Raw genomic sequence first — 12856 nt, forward strand, 5'->3', positions numbered from 1 at the left:
GCAGCCTCCCTTGCCATTAGCAAATACACAGTAAAACACACTAGTACATCCATTCGATCAGCAAGTGGGTTTGGGTGGGGCTTTTTGGCTTTATTTTATTTTTTGTTTTTTTCTAACCTCAGCAGTATTGTGTCTAGTACTGTTTACAGGAGACACCGTTCCTCTCCACTTTCACAAAGAATTATGATCCTCTCACAAAAAGGTACGCAATTGTATTTGCAAAGGTATATACATAGTGTTAAAGTTTGAAACCCTCCAGCTTATTGCAAGCCTTTTTTTGATCCATGTACATATATCACTGGCAGGGATATGCTCCTGATTTCAGCCAGCCTTGTTCAGATTCGGCACAGCTGATTTTCTGGCACTACAAGCATATTCTAGCTGAGGTGCAGTACAAAGCTCGCCATAAGGTGCACGACACCTGCTCAGAGCCACTACCTCAAAACCTCTGTGACAGAGCACTTCAAAGACAGGAACAAAAACTTGAAAACACGTTAACGCATTGGTAGATGAAATAGCAGCTGAGATTGCCTGCACTTGCCTTCACAGGGTGTGACTTTAATTGGAGCATACTGGAGTGCATTAATAACAATTTTAGAAAGACCAATATCGACTTCATTTATTTTTACAAAGCCTTTCTCTGCCCTCATCTTCACTGACTACACATGTCAGAGAAAGGTCAAAATAGCTTAATTTTCTTCTGGACAAAAAGGCATGAAGAACAGCCAGGAAATTTAGCTTATTTCATTTTCACTGTGGCTGAAAGAAGAACAGAAGGAATTTATTATCATCAAATTGACTCCAGCATAACCTGGCTGCTTTTATCAAGGTTACGTAAATTAAAAAGATAAAACCAGAACCCCACTTTGCTCAAGATTAAAAAGATGCATCAACTCAAAGACAGTGTTTAGATTTCAAGGAAAAATAAATTATGCTAACAGACATCTGAACACAAGAGTTGAGCACCTTTCCAAACACAGCTATTTCAAAAATAACAGATAATGCAACGCTGATGTACCAGAGAGTGGAGACCAAGTCAAGTGCTAAATGAACTAAGTAAAAGTTTACTGTCAACCTTATCAGTAATACTAAACTTCTCCTTTACTTGGGAGCACTGAGCAAACATTATTTTAATAGAAATGTAATTCTGTTTCACGATGGCAAGTGCAACGTGCTTGAGAAACAGTATCTTCTTATTTGATAAGGCAACATGCAGACAAATAACGGTACCTGGCAAATTTACATTGAATTGAATGCTGCACCTCTTTCATACTAATCAGTATCTAATCATTACACACAATCATAACATTTTTTTTTTATTTTAAACATTTTTAAAATACATCCACACAATATTTAAATGTAGGAAAAATATAGCATAAAAATAGAATTGTTTTACTCGGGAAGCTGGAAAAAGCACCACAGGAATCTGAAGCAATACCTCCTTTTCCCCTCCGATGTGATAAAAGGTTTTTACAGTTTATTCCCTTAACTAAATGACAACTTGTTGTGCTCTGCTTACCAAAACAGATTTTCTTAATAGCAGATCTTAATAAAATAAAAGCGTGTGGTGGCTTTCAGTCTGGACACTTATTCTCTAACAAAAGTGGGCTGCAGACTCCTTCTGGCACAGTGACGTTCCAGATCAGGAATTCCTGAAGTTTTGTTCATGGGAAGTTAATTGCAGTGCAGTGGCTGTGTAAAACAGCTCTAAGAACAGCAAGCCTCAGACTAATGTTGATAGTACAGCCTCCTTTGCTGTTAAGTGAATCCTATCAGTCCCCAGTGGTAATATTTCACATCCAATTACAGCAAAAAAAATGGTTCCCAACACAGCAAATGAAACAACCAAAAAAGCCTGTGTACATCTAGCAAGCAAGCTGTCAAATCCACTGCAGTAACATTGACAACAGCTATAAACTCAATGTGGGAATGAATCTGATGGATCTTCCTCTAGGAAACTTGGTGTGTCTCAGGCTGCTTACACTACTTGTACTGCAACTGAGTTGCATCTATTGTGCTTTCAGTTTATAACATGAAATCCTCAAGATGTCCTGAAAACAAGAGATAACCCCAAGATTAGCTGGACTTCTTTAAGCATCTCTAGAGATGGCTGGAAGAGCTCCCCTTGGCAGAAGGGGACAAGCAATGCCCTGAAGACAGTATCCATAATAGCAAAGGAGTATCTAAAAGTTTATGCAGTTCTCCGCAGCTCTCGTCTCTAGTGGCCTGGACAGCTCCTCCAAAATGGTCTCAGCCGTCCAGCACTGGAAACATTCCCTCTCCCAGAGAAAATAAGGATGGCAACTGATTCTGGCTGGGTAGGATCATCCAGTTTGTGAATCTTTGCCCAAGGTTCAAACTGTCCATATTTAGTCAAGATTCAGGTTAAACTGGTGGCAAATTTTTCTCCCGATGAGGCAAGAATTTAATCCAGAAACACTGAGGCATTTTCAAATCCTATAAGGCCACAAGTGATGACACATCAGGGACAGACAGACAAGGGAGAAAAGCTAACAGGGACCCCGATGGATATCCAAGGTCTTACACTTAGGATAAAAGCCTGCTACAGTCTACTCCATATGAAAAACGGACATGAATCCAGAGTCTCAGCAAAACCCAGTGGTTATCCAATACCTGAATGTGTGCACACTGGAAGCCAGTCTTATAGTACCTGGGTGGGCCGTGGATAACATGCCCTATTCCTTCCCTAGTAAAGCTTTTCCCAGTGAGCACAAATACTTGAAGTGCCTTTTCCCCCCATGTAAGCTGCAAATCTCCTCTTCAAGGAGACAGCAACGTATTGTCATTGCCACCCTTTGGCTGCAGCAGCTGCCAGAGAAGCACAGACCTCCAGTGCTAAAGCCGTATCTGCAGCAGCCAGCTGTCCTTAAAGGCAGTCAAGCAGGAATGAACTGCTGACACCTCCTGCTCTAGTAACAGCTCTGAACACAGTGTGCTTTGCACTCCCATGGGAGGCCAGAGATGCACTTCCTCCAGTGCCCTGTCCTGCAGGACGGATGCAATCAGAGCAGGCACCAGATCCAGCTTGCAGGCCATCTGGCAAACCATGATGCATCCTCTGATCAAGAGGAGGCTTTGAGCCAAGAATCAGTACCAACTGTTTCACTGGAAACATCTCCAAATATTTTCCAGCTACCACTGAAAATATATCCTCTAACAAGGCTGGAACAGCTACTAACTCCAATGGAGGTCTCCCTCTACAACTGCACACCATGAGAAGACCCTGTGCTGACAAAATCTGCTGGGGTTGTGATAGCAGCTAAGAAATTAGCAAGTCAACAATAAGCAAGAAATAGGAGCAAGTACTCAGAGCAGACAGTATCAGGAATAGCAGCACTGCCTGATATTTACCTAATGACTCATACAGAGGAGGATCTATCCATTTAGGCTTACTGACCAGTATGTGAACAGGTAATAGAAGAGCTTATGAAATCACTGGGAGCTCAGCTCTTCCTGACCTCAGAGAACAAAGAAGCTTTATAGCAGCAAAATACCCTTTTTTCACTATCCCTCTTTCTTTACCCTGTTGCACAATCTTTCTCCACAGATTAAAGCTGCACTTTTCACACAACATGAAAGCAGAAGAAAGAGGAGAGAGCAAAAGGAAAGAGAGATATTTCTGTTCATCCACATCAACAGAAAAGTACAGACTACACCAGAATAAGTATTTCCAAGTGAGATTCCCTAGTTTTCAAGATTTTTTTGGCAAAAGGGTTCACAGATAACATCTTTACCTTCAAAACATCCTTCATCCACACATGAACAGCATGTAGTATAACTACGGACTTCTGCAATCACTCAAACATCACAAGAACTTTTTAATATTGGAGATTATTATACAGATAGTTATTTGTGCAGAATTCATAGACTGCACTTAAAACATCCTTCCCTCTAAAAACAGCTGAAGATCATTATACAAATACGTAACCATTCACAGCCTCTTTACATAAAAGGAACACATAATGTAGAAGAAACTACAGCACTCCAAGATCTACAAGCATATTTTGAATATTTAGACCGCAAACACAGTACAGCTAAAAATTGATGGTTTTTTCCATATACATAGAAAACACTCAGCTTGCTTACAGATCTTGGAACACATCCGACTTTTCCGTAGCATTAGATTAGCTTCCATATTATTAGGTAGAAAGCATGAAACATCAATAGCAAATTCCTATTTAAAGTCTTCTAGGAGTTCTCAGTGTCTAACTACATATTACAAAAGAAACTCAAAATCCAGCTGTCCCAGCTGACAAAAAAAGATATTCAGTTGACCTCTATTTGTACTTTTGAGCACTTCAGTATTACTTTTCCCTACACATAGCTATGAGGAACACTCAGGGCAACACACAATTAATGAAAAATGAATCAGAAACAAAGCTGCTGATTCAGGAACATGGACCCAGTACTGCAAATCACTTTCATCCAGGAATAATTTTCCATATAAAAGTCCCATGGCTCTAATGTATATAAATTTACCCATACACATTCCCAAAACATTCCACAGCTCATCCTATTGAATCTGAAGAAGAGACTTGCAAAACACAGGCAACTAGTCAATACCAGAGAACCTTTTAGAACCTGGTAACACCTTTTGGTCTGGGGGTTTCAGGTAACCATCCTTTTATGCAGAATTGTGCAGATTATACCAGAGACCAAATAGCTCAAATTAATGTGAACAGTATTTCTCTCTCCAGCTACAAGTCTTTCCTTCCTCCAGTAGTAAGGCCCCCTGACATTGCATCCCCTCCTATCTCTGTCAAGTACTACACTCACGAGAGGCTCATCAGCACTACCACATATACAAATATTTAAGAAACTCACATGGATAGTGAGATACAGCTTCAAATCTGCAAAAACACAGGAAAACCAAGTTCAGTGCAGACTGAATTTCTACGAGGCCTTTTTCCTCACACCGAAAGGATTTGCGCACAAGAGGCCTATGACTCCAATGCTGGACATTTCAGAACAATTTCTGTGCAGACAGAATGACAACTGACAAACACCTAGACCTATTTTTCACCATTTACACTCCACTATTAGCTTTGAGTTCCTAGGTGCTAGGTTGTTCATACCAAAAAATAGAAAAATTAATTATCAATAAAGTAACCAACAGAAAAGCAAATTTATTAGCCTAATTAAAAATCTGAATTAATGCTGCTAAGCAGGCAAACTTAGGCTTACATAGGCTCATGGCTTCCTTTTATATGTTATTTATTAAAGTGACAGTAAAGTCTAAACCAAGATATTTTAAACCTTAACTGTTTGTCTCAGAAATCCTAGTTTTATTCCAATGTTGAGTACAGGACTTATGTGACACTTCCCATTTTGATTTCTGTTATTAAAGGATTTTAAAACAATACTGTACAGTCACTGACTACAGCCCTAAGGGGATGAGTACAAAAATAACATAAACGATATCACAAACTTTACAAAATACAATTTTGATTTAATTTCATTCAAGCATTATGTTCTTTACTTTGGGGAAATTAATCTACCATCTTTGACTGCAAGTACTCTTCTTCAGCTACTCTGAACGCTGATAATATCATTTGAGGTACGACTGGAACAGAACTTGAAAACGCCTTACCTAGTTTAATACATTCACCAAACTAAGCAAAAGTTTGTCTTACAAACTTAACTTTCTCATCCTGCAAATAACACACTTGTGTTTCCTCCACTCACCAAAAAATATCCATGTTCCCATTGGTTCACCTCTTTCACTAAGCAGTCTAGCTTCCAAGAGCTTCCAAATTGATGATAATTAATTGGTATTGGTAAGGTGTATACTTCCTACATATTTCTCCCAATGATAAAATACATACTTTCACAAGCATGCTTCTATGGGCTACGCCAGCCCAGAAAGGCAGTTGAACACTAAGGGAAGTGAGGACAGATCTATCTTTGGGGAAGACTGATGGTCAAGGCCCAAGACATTGGGCAGCTCATCTGCCATGTACAAAACCTACTCACCTTCAAGACATGTTAGTTTCCAGTAGAAAAGTGTGAATAGGCTCATTTTGGAAGATGTAATGGTCCATCAGTTTTTGTCGTTAAACTCTCTTTGCTCTTCCTCTCAGAAACTGGTATTCTGGAGATATAAAAAGAACTTCAATTTAAAATACAGTCCTCTCAGATAAAGTTACTATGTTACATAAACATTACATTTTTCCTGCTTTTTAATGGGCACACTGAAAGGTTACCTGAAACCAATCTGATGGGTCCAGTCACTGAATTACTATGTTGTCTTATCTCAAAGAAGGCGGTAAGGGCTTCTTTCTTTACCCCTGCGACCCTCACAGCTTACACATTTACTATCTACATTACAGTAGCATATTGAGAACTTATCCTAAAGATTTGGAATAGGGAAGTGACTTATTTAAAGTCATGCTGGTGCCAGAACTGAGATGTTATCAAAAGTCCCTTTTCACCTTGTCTGCTACATTTTACATACTGACATATTTACTACACTTAGGTTTATCTCAAAAGCACAAACACTGAACTCTTCTGCTTAGTTTTGCCAAGGTCCCCTCAATAATAGATTAGCTTCCATAACCTCATTAGAGACATTTGGTTCCAACTGTGCAGCACAACCAGGGCACTTCTTAGCCTGCTTGAGGTTCTGAGGAGTTTGATAAATGTTTGGAAAATCGGGCTGAAAAGGCAAAGCAAAAGCACTGGGATTGTAAATGAGCAAATGCCACATTAGAAACAAATTCCCTAGGAGGCCCATTTTGCAGCCAAAATAATTAGATCACTAGCAAGAATCATCCCAAGTAGATAAATGGTGTGCTATGAGATTAACCAAGGTCATGTTCTCTTATATCCAGCTTTTTAAAAAGATTCCTCCTCTGAAAACTTAACCCTAGGGCTCCATCCAAATTAAGAAATTCATTGTTGATGTACATCAGTACAAACTGAATCAAAGCATGCTATAGCCTGTCAAGTGCTCACTGCCCAAGGAAAGGCCACATGCCTTCTAAGTGAGAGAAATCCGCATTTGAGAGCCACCTAGACTCTGTGACTGCTGCTGCTGGATGTTCAGAGATAACTGCCAACTCATTAAAATCCAACTTTAAAAGTTTATTAAATATGCAAACATTAATGGAATTGGACTAGCAGCTACTTAGGCAGATAAAATTTCCACACAGCATGTCTTGTAGTTCTTATTATCAATATTCTGTCCTTGTGGAAGTGTCCATGAAAGAGTCACAACGTTACTCAAAATCACAGAATCACAGAATTGTATAGGTTGGAAAAGACCTTTCAGATCATCAAGTCCAACCATAAACCTAACACTACCAAGACCACCACTAAACCATGTCCCTAAGCACCTCATCCAAACGTCTTTTAAATACTTCCAGGGAAGGCGACTCAACCACTTCCCTGGGCAGCCCATGCCAATGCTTGACAACACTTTCAGTGAAGTAAAATTTCCTAGTATCCAATCTAAACCTCCCCTGGCGCAACTTGAGGCCATTTCCTCTCGTCCTGTCACTAGTTGCTTGGGAGAAGAGATTGACACCCACCTCTCTACAACCTCCTTTCAGGTAGCTGTAGAGAGCAATAAGGTCTCCCCTCAGCCTCCTTTTCTCCAGGCTAAACAACCCCAGTTCCCTCAGCCGCTCCTCATAAGACTTCTGCTCTAGACCCTTCACCAGCTTCGTTGCCCTTCTCTGGACACACTCCAGCACCTCAGTGTCTCTCTTGTAGTGAGGAGCCCAAAGCTGAACACAGTATTCGACGTGTGGCCTCACCAGTGCCAAGTACAAGGGCATGATCACTTCCGTAGTCCTGCTGGCCACACTATTTCTGATACAAGCCAGGATGCCATTGGCTTTCTTGGCCACCTGGGCACACTGCTGGCTCATATTCAGGCAGCTGTCAACCAACACCCCCAGGTCCTTTTCCACCAGCCAGCTTTCCAGCCACTCTTCCCCAAGCCTGTAGCGTTGCATGGGGTTGCTGTGGCCCAAGTGCAGGACCTTGCACTTAGCCTTGCTGAACCTCATACAATTGACCTCGGCCCATTGATCCAGCCTGTCCAGATCCCACTGCAGAGCCTTCCTACCCTCAAGCAGATCAACACTCCCGCCCAATTTGGTGTCATCTGCAAACTTACTGAGGGTGCACTCGATCCCTTCGTCCAGGTCATTGATAAAGATATTAAACAGAACTGGCCCCAGCACAGAGCCCTGGGGAACACTGCTTGTGACCGGCGAGTGAAGGCAGTGAAACCCTCCATCTCTTTTAGATTACTCGGGTCACACTCTCAAGGTTCCCAACAGCCAGGAAGTTTAGGAAAACACAACTACTTCCCAATAATTACAGCTCAGTATATATTATCCATTTTCACTTTCACACTTGACTGCTTGAGATGCATAGTCAAGATTTTTTTTTCCCTTTAGCCATATCTGCAGGGCAAGTCCCACCCCTCTTTGCAGGCTCACAGGTACAGAGGTTTTGCATATATCCCAAACTCGCAGTTCTTGTCAACTTGCTGCTGGAGTTTGAAAGAACCACAAAGAGAGAAGGAGTAGAGTGTCATACAGACAATATAGATTAAAGAACACTGGCCACTTAAAAGCAACTCTCCTGTAACTTCAGGTAACTCTGTGCATGCACAATGTGTCTGTAGAGCTCTGCTTGGAGCTACTCTTTTGCAGCTATCTAAAAACTAGCATCAGAGTCCTCCATGCAAACAGCAATCTCAGTACATTTTGCTCCACAAAATGCAGTTTCATTCCTGGATGACTCTGCAAAGTCCCACTGCTTGGTGAGTATCTCAACAAACCTCCAGGTTTTTGCTGTAGAATGACATCAGACTTGGAAGTGTTCTTCACTAATACTATCAGCATAATCTGAGCTAGCCCGGGGGGAAAGGAGGACAAGGAATATCTCCCATCACACAAAGCATAAACAAGCTCCTAAGAGTCTCTAATGCACCTCCAAGTGACTCTGGCAATAGCCTTGCTTCTCTCAGTAGTAGCTTCAAAGAACACCTGGAAGATTTAATCCTCTAATTATGAAAAAAAAAAAGTCTTCTCTCAACACACAAGGGTGGTATAGCACCTCTGCGTTGGAGATGTGAGGCTTCAGAAAAAGATTGAAATGAAATCTTAGGGAGCAACCTGGACAAAGCATGACTCACCAGGAAAGAAAAAGCATGACTTACCAGGAAAGAAGAGAAATTAAGGAGTATGAAGTACTGTGACCTCCAAAGAAAACACTGAACTTATTGAGCACAAAGAGGGGAAATTGGCCATTTGGCTGAGCAGGTTCTTTACTACCATCTTTCCTGATACTGATGACAGTCTTGTAATGGAGAAGAGCGGGCTGTTGTAAGTGTCAAGAACTACCCAGCACCCAGCCTGTGTGATGCAACACAAATCTGAAGTTAGGGTTTTCTTTCGGTCCTGCAATCATATGGGGCTCCCACAAAATAGGCAGAAAGTTCAAGGATGCCTTAGCAAGGAGCGAATCAAAAAAATTAGCCATCCATCATCTGATGCAACACGAGGCATCACATGTTGCAGAACCTTGAATAGCAGACAGTTTGGGGTCAGACACACAATGGCCTCCCACTCCATGAATCAGGAAGACTGGGCTTAGATTTAGGTTTTTCGAAAGAGAACTGACAGTTCCTGTTGGAAATGAAGGCAAAGAGATTGACTTCAAGGTAATCCAGTTTCTGAAGAGGGCACTGACAGAATCACACACTCAGAGTCTGAGGAATGATCTTTGCTGCTTCAGTGTGTTCAGAACCACAGGAAAGCAGCCAGCTCACCAGCAAGCTCAAGGTACTGGTCCCAAGATCAACCGTTCCCTGAAAAAGCTAAGAAAAACCCGTACAAATCCTTTCATCTCTTAGGGACATCATGATGACTCTTTCTGTTGCAACTTGTACGTTCTGGCCCTAGACACAGCGGAAAAAATGACTCTGCAAACATTCCCTATGGCTGCAAGAGCTTGGAGGCTTCTATACAGGTATCTCCCCACTCAACTGCCTACCAGGTCATCTTACTGAGCTCCTGAACTTGACTGCACTAATCATGAGAACACATCAAATCAGTTAACCAGCACCAGTATTTCCTCCCATTACAGACAGGCAGTTACATTGAAACTACAGGACACTGTACCTTGAGGAATGTAAATAATCCATTAAAAGAGCACTCTATTTGTAAGTGAACCAGGAAGGTCAAAGAACTCTGTGTCAGCTATATGACATACTAACCTTCACCTCAGAAGATACGAAGAGAAAGAAGTCCTCCCAGCAATCCTATGATTAAAGCAACTTTTAAACATTCTCATTCCCAAAGGGGTGTCCTAATGCCACCGAGCAACATCGCAAACTTTAGCATTCAGGTTGTTATAAAGAAAACAGGTAGAAAACAAATTATATTAAGGAAAACTCAGAAATCAATCTGCTACCTGCTGAGGTCCAAGGCACCACCAGCATGAGACCCCAGCACTATGTTTTCTCCACCTCCACCAACATTCAGGTGCTTGGCTGATCTGAAGCCAGAAGCAGCATTGGATATACAGCACCAGTGAGAAACTACTCTTCGACGGATACCCAACTAGTCCAGAAATAGGGAAGGATATAATTGAGAGGAAACTTCATTCCCTTTAGCACTAAGCTGTCCTGCCACAGACCAAAGGCCAAAACTGTAGTGGCCACAGCACCAGGCACCAAGTAAGACAGTGACAATGCAGCCTGACAAAATAGGCTGGCACAGTGATCCGGAGCTGCAGATGTCAGGGACACTGACCTTTATCTATGAGTTGTAGGGCAAATCTGTTGAGCTAAGATAGGAGCAGCCATAGCTCACAAGTCTGAAAGGTGCACAAGGTGTTTCCTGGCAACAATAACAAATCAATGGAGTAAAATGAATGTTTTCTCACCAACTTGCTGCTGGATGACCCCGCTAACACCTCTTTGCAGAAGACAGTATCCTCCCTGACAGAACCGCCACCAACAGCTGACCCAGCACAGTGACACCAAAGCTGACATTGCTACATTCCCCTCTGCTCGGCTCTGAGGTTAGATAGGCTCACCGCCTTCTCCCCAAGGGAACTCCAAAAATAGCACACACTAACTCAATGGAGTCTATGCCTGAATAAACCACGGGCAGAGGTCTTTGTTCACAGCTCACACCACAGCAGTATGCTCACTCAGTAGATGGATGCAAGGAGAAATGTAGGCTATATATGCAGAGAGAAAGAGATATCCAGACTTCAAAGACATCATAGATCTCATTTTCAGAGTGAGGAAATGAATACCCATTAAAATAGCCTGCAAGTGCTGGGGTACAGCTCAATATGAGCCAGATCGGCTAAGGGAAAAGCATGCTTCATCAGAAAGTTAAAGAGTTGGGGTTTTTTCCCCACTAAATTGCCCAATGAATCATTAAAGAAAAATCTTCATGATGTAACTATTCAGACTTATACAAAGAACACTCGTAATTAGCTCTCGAAGTAATCCTCTGACCACCATCTGGAGTTCAGCCTAAATATCGACTTCAGTCACACTAAACATCCAGGCATCTTTGAAACACACCTGAAAAGTAATCACATCACAACATTAAATTCACGAAGTGGAAAAAGTTGACAGGAATGCTAAAAACCTGAACCACCTTTTACTCCACAGGCTCTTCACAGACAGCTCTATAAATGCACGTTGCAGAATATCCAGAGTGAGCAAGGAGCAATTCATGCCCATCACAGTTAGGGAAATGGTTTCAAAATGAGCAAGTAAAAAGGCAGAATTTATCAACCCAATCCTACATCTAAAACAAAATGTTTCTTCCATCGAAACCTCAGTTTATAGCAAATGAAGTTGACACATGACATACCCAACCTTCTTCCAATAACCAGGAGAAAAATCTTCCTAGAACTAGATTCTGACAGTAAACCAGACTTACCAAAGATATAAAATAACTTACTCCTCCACTCACATATAAACAGCTCAAAATATATTGCTACTAAAGGATGCAGAAATTCCTTCACCTAAAGCACCTTAGATGAATGGCTCTTTTTTTTTTTTTTTTGCTAACAACCTCCTGATTAGCTTGAAACTCCTATTCCCCACTGGCAAATAAGGAAGTCTAAGATGCCTCCCACCTACAAAGCCTCTTAGCTCAACAAAAATGAGTTTTCTTTAATAAACAGCTCTGTGTTGCATGCTGAGCTCCCCACAGCAAAGCATTTAAGAATTATATACGCCACATCACTACGGAAAAAAATTTATCTCATCAGTTCCAGAGGAATTCTTCTATTTTCAATGCAGTTTAGCAACCAGATTTTAGACCTTTATAAGAAAGCCCACAATAGCAAGGAAAGAGGCATGGAGCAGGCTTGAAATACTGAACCAATTACGCTTAGTTCATATTTGAAAGTCAATCTTTGCAAGAATAAGAAATGTTTATTTTTTCAAGCGATCATATGTACATAAAACACAAAGAGCCTTCTATACTGGGAAGCATGGTCCCAGAGACGAGACCTCCTGACAGCTGGCACATAGAATTTCTTCCAGCTAAAGGTATGTTTAAGTATAAATAAGAGCAAGATTAGAAAGGATCACCAGACTTGGCACCAGCGATGAGACCCCAACTTCTAGTCATTTCACTATCTACAGAGAGACAGAGAAGGACTGTCGCCACCCCACGTACAAAGTTAATTACCTACTCACACCGTGCTGCAGAGACTACCAACAGCATGAGTGTACCACAGGAAGGTTTATGCTTATGTAGTTAAAGACTACACGGCAAAAAACACTAACATTTTTTACATCCTTATTTCACACTTTTCTTTAAATGGTATTTTAATTAATTTT

At 41.3% G+C, this 12856-nt stretch overlaps 1 protein-coding gene across 6 annotated transcripts in view; it reads right to left on the reverse strand.

The window, feature by feature from the left end:
- Window positions 1–12856, reverse strand: part of MAP3K13 (mitogen-activated protein kinase kinase kinase 13) — an 86719-nt gene that overhangs the window by 69810 nt on the left and 4053 nt on the right. For all 6 annotated transcript variants that reach the window (XM_072867971.1, XM_072867967.1, XM_072867968.1 and 3 more), the window contains exon 2: window positions 5995–6112. The gene's annotated coding sequence lies outside the window, so the exon portion shown is untranslated. The remainder of the gene's footprint in view (window positions 1–5994; window positions 6113–12856) is intronic.

The sequence above is a fragment of the Ciconia boyciana genome, chromosome 7 (genome assembly GCF_034638445.1).
Source record: "Ciconia boyciana chromosome 7, ASM3463844v1, whole genome shotgun sequence".
NCBI classification, from domain to species: domain Eukaryota; kingdom Metazoa; phylum Chordata; class Aves; order Ciconiiformes; family Ciconiidae; genus Ciconia; species Ciconia boyciana.